Raw genomic sequence first — 16,013 nt, forward strand, 5'->3', positions numbered from 1 at the left:
TGGCTCTGCTGCTGCCACCTGTAAGGGTTTGTAGATGTTGCCTCAGGAAAACAAAGAAACAAAAAGCTGTCTTCCTAAGACAAAGAAGACAACTACTCTAGAGTGCTGACCACAGTTGTATGTACTGTTATTTCTTTTTTTCCCCACTCCCCATTTTACCTTCATCTGTTCCACCACTGAGTGACACATGCTTGTGTTTTCTTAGGATTTGAGAACTGTCATTAACCATCTGTGCAGATTGGTGAGACCATCAGAGCCATTTGAATTACACATATTCTTTCAAATCAGTTGTATAAGATGGGCTAAGACCTTTGTCATCTCTGTGGAGATCAGTGACATGCATGAACACTTGACATCCCTCCCAAGCAAGCTGATGTGCCTGTTTCAGTATTTTCACCAATGAAAAGGGGGGTTGCTGTTTTCAATCTGATATGTTCCTCCTAGATTTTGTGAGGGCCTCACCACTGAGTCCTATGGAAAAGAAAGTCCTCCATCTGGAACAGAGGCAGCACAAAGCTCTTCAGCTTGGACAAAATGCAATTTTGAAACTCAGAGGTGGGAGGAACCAGAAGTACTTTCAAAGGAAGAGAAAAGGAGTGGGGAAAGACAGAGGAAACTATGGAAAACTAGGAAAAGGAAAGCAGAATAGGAGTAAACCTTAGAAAGCCAGGATTGCTGCTCCCTCTGAAGGGCATTCACCTTAAAATTCAGCAGCACCAGAATGGTGTTCAGGGCTCCATGCCAGGCAGTTTCCCAGTAGGCAGCAGGTGTGACTGCCTCACCTGCTTGTGCCTGTGCCCATGCTACAAATCAGCCCAATCCTCAATCTCTACTGGAGAGCAGCTGAAGGCTGCTCCCACCTGCATGCACCTGGCTGCCCCAACCCTGCTGGCACTGGGTGCAGGTAGTTCCCCCAGGGGAAAGGGCAGAGCTACCATCCAATTTTTATGCCAGCTCTAATTCCAGAAGCTGAGGCTCTTGAAAGGAGCTGGTACCACAGTTTATGAGAAAGTAATCAGATGGCAATTTCACTTGTACCTTTATGCTTAATCCTAGGCAGATATTTCCCATTGGATATTTCCCAAGGCAATCCCATTGCTTAGAACTGTTTTTTTGCAATGGGTTACAACTCTTTGTTTGCAAAATGACATCAACTATAAGTGCTGTTAGTGCTGCTGATTGTCACCAAACTGCCATATGTAACTGTATCCAAACAGCAGTCTCTAATTGTCCAACCGCATGCTTCAGCAAATTTATATTGTTTCACTAATTGAGCTTTGTCTTTATTTGGCTCAAACTTGTTGTGACTGAAACTGTTACCCTGTGATTGTACAGAAGCCAGAAGTATGGAAACTTGATTCCAGCTGGAAACTATAATTGATATTATTATCTACAATGCAAATAATTATAACTCTGTGTACTTCCTTTCTAGTAGATTTTTCTTGGCAGGACAAATTGACCCTTGTTGTTGAATTATTCATTTTCTCCCCACTTAAAACATAAAGCCTATTTCTTTATTCCAGAAACATGGCAGGCTATTCCATAGCTCAGCCAAATGCGTTCCAGAGTCATGTACGTTTTGAACTTCCTTGAAGCTCTGTGATTCTGTGAAGCTCCTCTGCTCATAATCGGAACCTACATAATATAAAAATATTCTTGTATGTCAAATTTTGTGAGCAGGTAGCAAACTCGGTGTTAGCAAATCAGTTAATTATGTGAAGATTATTAATTGGGTATAATTTTCCATCAAACCTACTTTAACCTAAATGCAAACAATCCATAAGCAATGAACTAACAAGTAATAAGCCTACTTGTTAGGAGTAAACAAACCTGAGGTGAATAAACTACAACTTAAGTAAAAAAGGGAAGACCACACTGGTCATAGGCTGAGTGCAAGCAGTGAGACAATGTGCTCACCTGCATACTTACCAGGATATTTACCTCAGCAGTTCTCTCCCAACAAGAGTTCAGAAACTGGGTTACAGGCAGCAAAGACACCAACTTTCACATGGAGACAGGCTTGCAGTCTTGAGTAAGGCAAATGGTAATGGACTTAACCACAAACCATTCTTCCCTAAGCAACAGTGCTCTCCTAAAAAACAGTGAAATATGCTGCAAATTAGGCAGACTTCCTATTAAATGATAATATGCTCTTAGCTAATGACATTGGCTAGTAGCTGGCATCTCCATAAGAGACTGAAGGGTAACCTGAACATAGCTTACCATTTAGTTACTATTTAGACATAGTAATTTCAATGCAGCATATCAGTAAATTTTACTTTTCCTGTTACAAGGCCTAAGTTTTGTTTTCATTTTTCTGGAAGGATTTATCTAATTGAACTACTGGAGCACATTTGCCTGAAACATTATTTCCAGTGAAGCTGAGATTAACTTCTATAATTTCCTTGGATTGTCTATGCATGAACTAGGGAATGAAGATGGTCTATCCAACTACACAAGGGATTTTTGCTACCTCTTCTTATTTCAGTTGCTGAATACATAAAATATAAGTGTAGTTTAAATAGCGTTTTGTGTGGGGGCTGTGATCACAGCCTGAACCCCTGATTGACCACCTGTGGCAAGCAATGAGTCAGCTGTGGGAACACAGGTGAAGGCAATTCAGCTGTGGTACCGGAAGGGGTGGAGCTTGGCTGCACCACTCCTAGACCCCATTTAAGGTCTGACTGCCACTAAGGAAGGATATCTCCCTGGAGATTGCTCCTCTGTGGACTTTTACTGTGAGCTTTCAGAATCAGTGAGTATTTTCATTTATTATTATCTTTCACTGCAATAATTTTACTTAATCAAACATCTGTATAAGTCTAGCCTCTGTACACTTATTGACTGTATAATACTATAGCATATGTTACATTCACATACTACTAGCTAAAATGTTCCAAAGCCCAGACCTGTTTCTCTTGCCTATCAGTCTCTATCTTCCATTCTAGAGTGTTTATGACATCAAATATACCCCCTGCTCCTTCTTCAGAACTTCCTAACATTTCCCAGTCTGAATATTCAGCCTCAATCACCTTTATACCTTTATTTTCCTCCCATACACAACTCATCATCCTTAAAACTTTGTTTTTCCAAACCTAAGCTTGTCCTGAGCACATACAACCTGTTTCACACTCTTAGTCCTTCTTGCTGCCCTTTTGCTTTTCAGTTCAACAGCTTCTTCAGTTCTTTGTTTCTGATTTATAGTCCCTGACCTTGCCTCAAAGCACCCTCTAAACTCAGCTCAATACACATGCCCTGAAATCTGAAGTATCCCTGTTTCTTCAGTCTCTACATCCATCTGTTTTTTTTTAAAGCTCATGGCTGAAGCATCTACACATCTTGCATGTTGCTGAGTTGTTCATCTTCAGTCTGCTTTATCATCCCAATCGTCAGCACCTCTCATCTGATAATAGCTATGTACTCTAAAACCTGCTTCCCAAGATCTCTATCAGGAAAGAAACAAATAGAAGGCATATATTTAAATACTAACTACTTACCCAAATGGAACACAAAGGGTAGAAAAGGAGGGAATATTTGAGGGGAAAAGAAGTTATATAATAACAGGAATGTGGGTGTGGCAGCTCATTTTATCACAGGCAGTCTTCATGCTGAAACAGAGTAGAGCCACCTGAGGTATATGCTTCAGGGAAATAAAACATGAGGAAAATAGCTTCTGGTTATATGTATTAGCTATGCACTAGCTTCTAGTATGCTAAATAGACAGAAACTGCATACAAGTTTGTCAAGGTGATACCAGCTCTGAAAGGAACACTATCCAGGTGAGGGTTTGTTTCTGCATTTATTTTTTTTTTTCTTGTCATGGTGTAACATATCCCTGCCCTTGCTGGCTTTCTCTAGTAATGGTCAACAGGAGATAAATACAAGGCAGGAAAAGGAAGGATTCGGGATTTTTCACCTTCAGGTGTTCCAGTCACTATGACAGCACCTTCCTTGAGCACTTTTGCTTTCACAGGAGAGCTAAAGAAGTAATGTTCATGTTACTATCTTGTGACAGGTTCTGGCTTACATCTGAGTTTCTTTCTTCTCTGTAAAGGTTATAGTTTACTCTGTTCGTGAATTGCTCTGCCTTGTCCTGCTGAGATAGGAAGACCTTGAGAACATCACACCTGAAATTTCTTCTTGAGAGCTTTGCTAAGACAAAGATATTGCAAATATTACTGAGCTGGTACTATACATCACCTATACATAATGCAAATATATTGTTGAGCTAGAGCTTTTACTGATAACTACAAAGAAAGAAAAACAATTATCTTTGTTTTTAGTGCTGAATGCTAAGCCAAACATATGCACACCCAAATAGGTTTTTCATTTAATTGGATTATTAAGCCCAACTATTACAGCATCTAGTACCACTGGTTATACAACAGATAGGAATGGTTATTGTTGTTAGAATCTCTCTCCAGCACAGACACTGGCTAGGTTTCTTCCTCCACAGTAGGGTGAGTGCCAATCAGGCTGGCAGCAGTGGCAGAAACCATTTGGCAGTTTGCATGCAAGACTGAGGTTCAGCAGCTCTTTGTGGGACATGCTGATTAAGTAAATAAATGCACATCTAAATTCTGTCTCATTAAATCCTGTAGCTCTCTTATGGATCCACAGTCATTGAAATCGATCGTCTGAAATCTGAGAAATGCCAATGCATTGGCAGGATGTTCTGAAGCAGATTTTTAAACCTTACTGGCGCCTGTTGGGCAGGAAGAAACAGTCCAGGGACAGCTCAGGTTACAGAAATCCAGTACATACATCCAATGGGAATGTTATGCTCCACTTTAGTCTTATTTAATCTTTCTCCTCGTTTAATGAATTGAGAACAGGGAAAAGGTATTAGAAGTTTGAGATACCCCTGCATTAGCTGATACACCGACTCAACAGTGCTCTTGAATGCAAGTGCCACATTTCCCTCATAATAATCTTTCAATCTGTGTTTCAGAACCACTGAACTGTGAAGATCTCATACCCTTCATGCCCACAGCAACTTGAATTAACAACCTAAGAACATATTTCGTCCATTTATACACAGGCACTAAGTAAAAGTGCCTGAGGGAAACACTTCAAACCAACTGAAAAACATTTCTAGGGAAAGGACACCTTACTTGCAGGAATGAGAGTCAAGAACAAGAGGTACTTTCTCCTACGAAAGTTTTGGCTGTAGACACAGAAGCAGAGAGCGTTCTTCCTCTAGTCATCATTTCATCTCAAGCCTCTCTACCTTGATTGTGGAAGAAAGGGCAATGAGACAAAAATTAAGACAGTCTTCTCCAGTATTAAGTGATTTGCTCATTAATGTTACAGTAGAAATATCTGGGATTCTTTATAGGTCCCATCACTACACATTAGAGTTTTAAAAGTATAGGCTCCATTTTCTGAAAGAAGCATGATTTTGTGACATTTGGCCGGTGTTTCCAGGATTAAGTGCCTCAAGGTCAGTATTTGGTATCAGGAACCTAGTTTACAAAGTTGCTGCTTGTCTCACAGATCTCGCTTGTGTCTCTAGTTTGTTGTGCTTTTTAGCCATCCCTGGAGATCAGATTGTTTGTATCTATTCATCAACACTGAATGTGGGTCCCAAACCAAAGCAAATGAGTCTGATGTGTTGCAATCCTGACAAATCCAAAAAAAGTAACCTAGGTGTACTTTTCTCCCCCATTGATCTGGCCTCCCTAGCCCTGCTAGTTTGCTCTTAGGCTTAAAGAAAATGGATTTGCTGTTATACAGTTAATGAAATGTAAAGCTGCTATGAAGCTATTAAGGGCTCCAGCCATCTAAAAACATATCACATGACTGCTTGAATATTCAAGAACTGCCCTGCAAAAGCAAACAGTAATACAATGAAATTAGCAATGGAAAATACTAGCAGCTCTGTTCAGATTTGACAGTAGTGGACCCCCAGAGCTCCTGAAAACATAAACCATTTAAACAAACAGAAGAATATGTTTCACAGCTATAGAGGTTCTCTTTAAGTTTGTATGTGCAATGACTGTTCTCCCATGTCCATGCCATCATCTTTACTGTAGACTGTTTATATAACTACTCATAACATCTTCAAAGACTTCTTCTTTATGAAGGAATCTGTTTCTCTTGAATGTTTATTGTGCATATTTATGACAATACACTTTTATTTCTGCACTGTATTCAGCCCCTTGACCTATTGCATTTTGTTCACTGTAGTACCAGTGAACACCACAACTTCAAGTTGTTTTCTTTTTTTCATCTGGTCTTTGCACCAGGGTGGTTCAGCCATCTGTCTCCCAGGGAACACAACCAGGCCATGCAGACAAGTGGGTGCAACAGAATCATTCAGCATAAACTCTTAGATCAGCAACAGCCAATTGTTTCATACTGTAGTGATGGTTAACACATCTCTCAAAAGAAAAGCAGTAATGCCTGAGGGCTGTACTATCCACTAGTACCCTCTCTCAGCTCTATTCCTATATAGGAAAAGCCAGAAATACCTGTTGCAGAATACTCTTTGGCTCTCTGTGCCACAGATGTCATTAAGTTGTTAACCAAAATGACAAAGACTTAGTAGGCATACATGAAGTTTATTTCTCAATCAAATATTTGCTTGACTGCACAGTTTACAAATACAGTCATGTGGAAGTCTTCATGGGACAACTATCCCTTAAGGGCTTTCTCTCCCCTTGGGATTCCAATATTTTTATACCCAGGAGGTGATATTAACACTTCTGTAACTAAACAGAACTTGTGGGAAGTGTTGTATCTTAGGTCTATATAGGATTATTATTTTTTTAAAGAAGCAAATCCAGTTGAGAAAACTTTAACGCTGCTTCACTGGAGTAAGCAATTAGCTCAAAATTAATAAACACTTTGAAAAGATAAAATGATGTGAGTACAAAGCTTTTCGTAAACATCTTTTAATCCTCTGATGTCCCTTTGCCAGTTTCCCCACCCTGGTTTATAAACCAGGCTGTCCAAGGCCACACAGCAAGTCAACAGCTGAGCCAAGATAGACTTTAATGCTTTAATTCCATTTCTCAAGCACCAATGTTTCTGTCTTTTCTTACACTTTGCCTCCTTTTTCAAGCAGTGTGTACTTCTCAAATCTGTCCTCTTACTGAGAAATGAAGGCTATATTGATTCCTATGCTTTGTGAGTCCAGCTTTCTACCACTGTGTCCTTTACTGGCATCTGAAGCCAAACAAATTCTAGCCATTAGCAATAACTTCGTTCTGTCTGTAGACTTGCTGGGAGGCAAGCAAACACAAGAAGAATAGAGTCCTAAGAAAATAGGCAAGCAGTAATAAAATTGGCCAGAGAGAAACTCTTCAGCATTTCTCAGGTTGCAGAGATGCCTAGGTTTGCATTTGCGCTGTTATCTTGAAAAATATGTGACTTGATTGTATTCCTTCATCACAGCAGCAGTTTCCTCTCTTCCTGGCTCAGCAATGACATCTTGTTTCCTCCCTGTCTGCAAAACAGATCCCTGCCTCTAGCATTCTACTGGTGAAAAATTCTGCTTTGTTGATTGGTTGCCAGCCAAGGCTACTCAGAACACAAGTGAAGGGGATACAAGCTTTCAGATAAACAGTCTTAAGTTCCTGCATACCTGAATTTGTGCCAGATTCTTCCAGTAGCATTGTTCATTAGTGCTAGCTACCATCTCTAGAACTCAAACAGCATTTGAACTAAGCTCTCTAAAGAATGTCAGTGTTGAGATATAGACCAAATAGTGGAGGACAGTCTCCAGCCTCAAGTCTTTGGTAACAAAAAAAGACTGCGCACTCATTGTCTGTAATTATAATACAGGCTTTCTGTTTTATGTATTTTGCCTTACTCCGTGTGTGAAAGGTGCAGATGTTGATATGGTGATATGTTGATAAACGAAGAGCATTAAAGCACTGCCATTCAATGAAGTACCCATCTGTTTTACTACATCATCTTTAAAGTTCCAGTTTAGCATATATATCAAAGAGAGGATTACTTTTGATACAACTGGAGGGGAGCACAAACTCTATTAGGTCCCTAGAATATTTTCTATATTTCCTTCCTCTGTCATTCTTTACCGCTTTTTTTTGTCAAAGGTTCTACCTTTAGTTCATGTACTGCTCATCTCAGGCAGCCTGGAGGAAATCTATTTACACTCACACTATGGCCCCAAGCTAGAAAATTCTTAAATGTCTTTCTACCCCACAGGCATTAGTTGTATACCACTCCCAGAGGAAGCAGTCTTTTGGAGTACAGAGAACTTTCCCATGCCCACTGTTGGTACACTTGTTTGTTGCACGAACCAACAGCATAAGTATCCATACAGACCGCAGATGCATCACAAATGCAGGAGTCTGAAAGCAGATGCTCAGGCAGGAAAGGGCTTCTCCACAGCTTTCTGAAAGACTTACAAATGAGAAGTAACGAAAAGGAAGGCCCATGTGTGCTGATATGAACTTCTTAGAAGGCTTTTGCATTGAACAAGTAGAGATAGGGATTCAAGGTTCTGTTTCAAAACTTCCTGTTCATAGCTGGGAGCTTCAGAGGCCATCAAGGCTAAATGCCAAACAAAATGAAGGCTGGGCTCTGTCAGAGGCTTAGGACATAAACACCAATCAGAAAAACATGAACACCAAGCTCAAAAGTAAAAGCAGGACACCTACATCAGTGCTTTATCAGCTCTTGGGACATAAGCAAAATTGACCTTTTAGGCAGCACAATTTTGTTTTCTTTAAATGTGTGTTTATTCTCAAGGGACTTAATTTGTAATGTTTGGAAAATAATCTATTTTAAATGAAAAATTCTAAGAGAGGATTGTTAATGTTGCTAGGTATCCTTCAATCAGAAACCCATTTGATAAAAATGGAAATTTCAGTTTGAGATATCTTTTCTTTTGCTGTTGAATGGCCTACACAAACAAGGGAAATGACTCACTAACTAAAAGTAATTATACTTGGAGGGCTGGCATACACCAAAAGTAAACTGAAGATTCATACACATTAATACTTAGGTCAGCTATGTGAAATGCTTAGATATGAATTCAGAACATTCTACTTTCCATTCACATTTTTAACGATCCTAACAGCTGCCACCTGTGTTCAGAGGAAGGAACTGATCAACTTCTGAAAAATTTCAATTGTTGCCATCAAACTACTTAAGAATTTTCTTCAGAGTCATAGTTCTGAAGGTGAAAGAAAATGCATAAGATCTCAGCCCTGTCAGGGCTTCAAAAGAGTCATCAGAAGATGACTACCATTTCTGGTAGAGAAGAAAACTGGAAGTGATCTTTAACCAAATTCTTCTTTCTGTCCTAGAATCTCTGGCAACACTCGGAGGACAAGCAAAGAAATGTTTTCATACCAGCTAATTTTTCTCATCAGTTTTCTTCAGCAGCACTCCCCTATGTACCCACAATGCCACTTCTTCCGATCTCAGGCAGATATCCTAAATATTTCAGATAGTTATGTGACACAAAACAAAACAAATTATGGTTCTGACAAGTAAGCTACAAGTACTCCTACTCTTGTCTTCAAAAGTTTCTCTGTCATTGTTCAAAATATATGTGGCTGAGCAGACCCCACATGGTGAGTTCCCTGAGGCAACATGAGGAATTCGGTCTGGTCTCAAACAAGAGGGAGGATGTTTTAAACAGTACTTCTATGTTTTAACTATTCTCTGCAGGTTTGTTTTCTTTTATATCAAACTACATTCAGAAGTCTTTTAGTGCCTGTGGTAATTTTAAATAAAATTCTCCAGATGAGTAAGCTGTCTTGTGCCTTACTGAAACAGTTGAGCAAACAACTTAAGCATTTCATTCTTGGCTCCATATTGAAGCAAATAACCTGGTTATGATCATAGGAGCTTAACCTACATAGGACTAAAGAAATACAAAGGATGCTGTTCCACATTTAAGCGCTCCATGTTAAGAAATGAGGCTCTTAAGTTTTGGCTCAGTTTGGTTAATTGTTTTGTTTATCCTTTCTCCGTAAATCAAAATACACCTGGAATTTTTGCCAAGAGCAATTGCATACTGGCCAATGGCAAGTAGCTCAGAATCACTTTTTTTCTACAGTACTATGAAGCATCTTAGTAGCCTTGTGGGATGTTTTTTGTTTATAAGTATATATGATTAGATCTAAGACACTTACACTAACCCACAAATCTCTTTGCAGGTATTTAAGAATATCGCAAGTATTCTTAAGGTGTCTTAAAAGTAACAGCAGTGGATGCTGACAGTGAATTTAGAACAGACCAGTGCAACACTAGATTGCCTCATACAGCATCCTCTCCCTCCCTCTGACCTGAGCCAACAAGGGCAGCTGCTAATCCTTCCATTTTTAGCACAATGCAGACCTTTCTCTGTTCACTAATCCATCACTACATCAGCAGCATCAGCTGATGGGTGGCCCCTTTCTCCTGCAAATGCTAACCCCAGTAGCTCTGCCAGTTTGCCTGATCCTGTGTGCACCTCCCACCCAAAATCCACAGTGCAGTGAAAGGTGAACCAAATCCTGCCCCTAGAATGGTGCCCCATGAGAGCTCAGGCAGCCTGAGTTTGAGTTTGTTTTCTTTAAAAGGCAGTTAAGTCTAATAGATGTAAGATTTACAGAACAACGGGAGAAAAAAACACCCTAGTGACACTGTCATTAATCTCACTGTAGTATTGGAAAGAAAGGCCATTTTTGTTCCTAGGGAGGGTCTTTGCTTTATGATCCAGCAAAGGCTGGATGCTTCCAGGCTGTCTGAGCTTGTTCCAAATTCAATAGAGACCCACAGCAGTGGAAAGCAAAGTCACTTAATTCTTCAATTAACTAAACATCTACTATATATAAAAGAAACAAACATAGATACATCTTAGATTAAGTCCACAGTTTTGGCATTTATCCTGAGTACGTATTTGAGCACAACTAAATTTGTTATAGTCAGTGGCAACACACAAGGTAGGAAAAACTGTACAGCCCAGCAAGTAGCTTTTCTTTAGTCTTCATTCATCTTATGGCTCTTCTTTATCCTTTTGATGATACAAAGAGTGCTAAAAACTGAGATTATGCAAGGAAGGAGATGTTCAAACTGTAGAAGGTACTCTAAGATGCAATAGTATGACATAAAAAGTACAGATCCTTACTAGTTGTTTTTATTAAAGAAAACTCCTTGCACCTGAGGTAAGGAGATTTATATGTAAGGTTTCATATAGATTTGTTCTCTCCTGAGAAGCAGTGGGACACTTTGAATTAGCTGTTATATAGTCCACAGCATAAAGCTCAGCATATAATTCATTCACAGCACAGTTTAAAAAAACATTTGAGTCTTGAAATCTTGTGTTAGCAGGAATATGTAATAGGCATTTAACCTTTACAAAGAAAATGAAGTTTATATTTAGAATTAAATTTACTGTTGTTCAGCAATAATGACCTGTCTCCTACTTCCAGAGTATGGATTGCTCCTACCTTATCTGCCACTGCTTCCACAGAGGGGAAATGGAACAGCTCTCCAGACAGCAAATATCTTCTCTTGTGCTTCTTAAGAGCTTTTTAAAATGCAGCAGGACTAATGTGAAAAAGCACAGGTTGCAGGCACAGCCCTGCATGTATACAAGATAGCACAAAGCAATTGGAAGTTGCTTCTGCATCACTCTAGGCCCCAGAAGGAATGGTCTCAAAACTGGGACTTGGTCTTTCCCACTTGCTGATGGGCAGCTGGAAATGTTTGCTCAGCTTCAAAAACACTGCACTGCATGTTTCTGAGCAGCCTTGCACCTTGCTGTGGAACTTTGATATTCAAAAATATATTTTAAAAAGCATGTTAACATGCCTGAGACAATCTCAGGAGGGAGCTGAATAATAGAATTGGTCCTGTAACAGGTCAAGCCTGCAACAAGCCTCACCCATCTGTGAAGTAGTCACATTTGTTGATTCAATTCAGCTTTGTCCAGTAAACAAAAGGAAAGAGGAGTATGCAGCAAAAAAATCCTGGCTCTTGCTTTGGAACAAACAGGAAACAATGTTACATTATCTGAGGAACTTCCTACATCATGATTTTTGCAAGGCAGTCAGATTCAACTGTCAGTAACATAAGCAATACCCACAGCCATAGAGCAAAAATCTCTAATCACAACTACACTAAGCTGAATGCTTGCTCTGCCAGTGGCCAAGCAACACAAAACCAGCTATGCAGAAGGCCATAACTATCTGGAGAGTAATATAGTACAGCAGGCATTTGCAGATGTGGAATTATAAGGAGTCTGCACAGCAGATCTTGCCCTGCAGACCTCAGACTGTATTTGCACTGTATACTGCGGAACCTTCCCCCCTCTTCACCCCAAGCTGCACATGACAGAAAGTGCAGCACTGCCCACAACCTACCCAGCAAGAAGGGAACGCACCACCAGGCCTGGCTCCAGCCTTGCAAGGAAAGGTGTCCAGCACACAAGACCCATCAGGCTGAGCAGTTGAATAAAATAGGAATGTTTTCAACTAGCATCTCCAGGTAACACCCCTCCACGGAACATCTGGGCAGAAGGGAGGGAAATCTCCTGGAGAATCCCTATCCACATATTGGGAACTGAAGGGGTCAAAGAGACACCAGTGCTGCATTTGCTGTGCAGGGAAAGCGATGGCACCCCTGTACAGAGGTACACATTAAATACAAAATGGCTTTCTCCACTCTCCTTTAAAAATAATGGTTTCCTTGTCCTTCCTAAAATAAAAGGAAAACAAAAGATTTAGCGTTGATTATAGGGCATATCCACTAGGAACACCTGCCTGGGAGCATGCAAAGAATTGCTGCATCTAACTGTCCTCCCTGCAGCCCACTGTGCTGCTGGGGGTGTGCAGCAATAAAGGCACTTCCTCCAAAAAAAAGAAGGAAAGGCCACCCATCCTCCCCAACAATGAGATTAAATTTCCATTAACTTCTGACCTACCATTGGTCAGCATTTTTTAAAGCAACCAAACATACATAACATATGAGTTTAAATAAGAAACAAAAGCAAGAATAAGGATGAAATTAAATACAGTGACACAAAAAGCACTGGGGTTGGGCTGTGATGCAAAATTATAAATAATAGGATTCCTAACAATACACTATTTCTTGTTTCCTTTCTGGAAACATCTTTACTTTCTTTTTTAAAGTCAGTTCATGTAGGAACATATTGTCTCAGTAAAGTAATAGTTGTTACATTCCTCTTTCCCCTACTCCCTTCCCACCCTGATATATGCTTATAAACCAGAAGTGATTACAATAAATTCAGTTTCCAGACACTCGATTAGACATCACAGTGAACACAGACCACCCACTGACTTCATCTGCTTTGCTTTTCTAGTCCCAGATTTCTGCAGAATTTCCACTGCCCTTGATAATGAAGAACATAAGCTTTTTTATGTTTTAAATACGGAAAGCAACATGCAGAGGCCGGTCAAGGAGAATCTGTTAGAAGACTGAAAATCCAAGACAACCCATTACACATATCTTGCCCTCAACTGATGTACCATCAGCCAGAGAACCCTCCTTCCTTTTAAGCTCACACTCTAGCTCAAAGATGCCAACTGTTTTAGCTCAGCCTACCCCCAAAACCTGTGGGTCATCCTAGTCTGCCTTTTTACAGAGGCTACCTACATTAAACACAAGCTAGAAAGGTGAAAATAGAAGTGAAATAAAGCTTAGAAACATAGAATTTTTAATCATGGTTCCACCAGTCAAAGGCTTTATAAAGCTCTTCCCCCATGGTCCATGAATTCCCTAAAATTTCCTGGTTTGGGACATCAGTGCAAGAACATAGCACATTTCAGCCTGGGTGCTATCATACACAGCTATGATCTTGGAGAGACACACTGTAGGTAGAAGGAACAACAAAACTGACATGGTTTAAACCACAAGTCACTGCTAAAAAAATTATCTAGCTTCCAAGTCTCTGCAGAGCTAACACTTCCAAAGGTTGCCTCCTTCCTGCTGGAGAGCCTTCTGCCACATACATTCAATCCAGCCCAGCTACTTCTGCCAGTTAGTTTTTGTTAATTATTAACTCAATTCACAGAAGCATGAAACCCTTCTATTTTAATTGAAAACAGGGCATGTTGCTGACAAATGCTGAAGTTTAGTTTGCCATAAACAGTGCAGTCCTGTGCTATATTTACATAGCTTTTGCCAGCAGTACCTCAGAAAAACAACATACCAATAGGATCACTTTATCCTTCACTAAAATTAATCAGTCTGAAATTGTTAGGTGTTACACAGCAGCAGTCTGCAAAGCACAACTTCAATTAAGTACAGAAACCCAAATTAAAAAAAAAAAAAAAAAAAAACTGTAAGAACATCAGTCATAAATACAAACCAAAATATCGCCAGGACTACAGAATAAGTTCCTTATGAAAAAGGCAATGAAAGTTCTGAAGCTTCAGCTGGAAAACAGTTGATTTCTCATGGTGAAACAAACTACACATTGGAAAAGGAGAACACAAAAATACATCTCAGTATAAAGTTTCAGGAGCTGACTTATTTAATATTACATTAGTGAGACCACTTGTTACACTGTGACTTGGCTTAAAAATCAAAATTGATTAGCAGCTCTCTCTTGTAATAACATTAATTATGATTATTATAACAAAAACAGTTTATGCTAACTGTGGCCAGCTGCTGTGGATCATGTTGAATGTGGTACAGATTTCTGTGAAAGACCAGCAGCCAAGACATGCTCTTAGGGTGCACATGCACATTCTGAGATTCTTGCCAATCAAGTGAGATGTGCCTTGAAGCAACAGGTAGGAGCTGTCTTAAGTATTTAGTACAGTGAGCATTAAGAAAATAGCTAAAAGTAAAAGCAAACACATCAACCCTTAGAGGATAGACACCAAACTGTAATTTAAGAACACCAGATGAACGAGTATTCTGGACTCCGGGAAAGAAGATACTTTCTCATTAAAGGTAATAACTCCCTTAACCCCACTAACCTCTGAGAACAGATTCACCTTCATTTCTTCTTTTCCTCTCATGTAATAAACACATCAACACAGGGGTAGATGTCACTTGGCCAACTTCAGCAACCAATGACTAAACTGCCATACTTAAAACTGAGATTTTCAATCCCTGCACAAAGCAGAGAAACTTCTCTGGTTGAAGTGTCATCGTCAGCTCAAGATGTCACCTCCAGGGGCAACGAGGGCAGGGATTCCAGAGCCCTAACCTGCAGCAAAACTCAGTTAGCCAGAAAGATGTCTTGCGTAAACATCCCTGACAAAACACACTCCTCTACAACCTCAAGTAATCCTTCACCCTCAGTATTCCCCCTACAGCTCCCCACAGGTCCGTGCGCACAGTTGTACTGCACAGCCATACCAAACAGGTCAAGGAAGAATTAAACACATTAAAATGTTAGCCTGTCTCTTCTGGGAATTTTGAAAGATGCTAACCCTGCTTCACCACTTTTTCTCCCCCTATTCTATCCCCCTTATCTAAACATTAAACCATAAAACAAACATTTCCAGGGTTCAGCATGAGCTTCTGCCACTTGGGCCTGACATCTTTTCCCTCATCATCACCTAACCATACTCATTATCCACATTCATGTCAGGGACAGACTGCAATTCCTAGGGCACTTCTCTCTGGTGCACGCTGTAGACCAAAGTTGCTGAGGGAATTTAACAGCTGTCCAGAGGACAGATGAAAACAGGATGTCGTTTTTCCTCAGTGGCAAGGCTGGAGGTCTTGCCAAAGCAGAGGCCACAGTTAAGCTACCAGGTTATGGCCATTTAGCAATTCACATGACAGTACTTATGGTCTCAACCCAGTTAACGGTGGAAGTGTTGCCCAGCAACACGGCATTAATTACTACTGCCACTGGGTGGCTCCACGAAGGTCACAGCCAGGTCTGGATCACACAGTGAATTACTCCATCCCACTAATGGTGGGAATAGATGACAGATGGTTCCCATGGAAAGGTTAAGTCAAAAGTGACCATCTTATCTAACACAAATACAGCAGGAATTAGAACATATATAACAATATAATTTTTATTATATTTCTTATATATTATAATAAGCATATAGAAATCT

Source organism: Coturnix japonica, chromosome 3 (genome assembly GCF_001577835.2).
Source record: "Coturnix japonica isolate 7356 chromosome 3, Coturnix japonica 2.1, whole genome shotgun sequence".
Taxonomy (NCBI): Eukaryota; Metazoa; Chordata; class Aves; order Galliformes; family Phasianidae; genus Coturnix; species Coturnix japonica.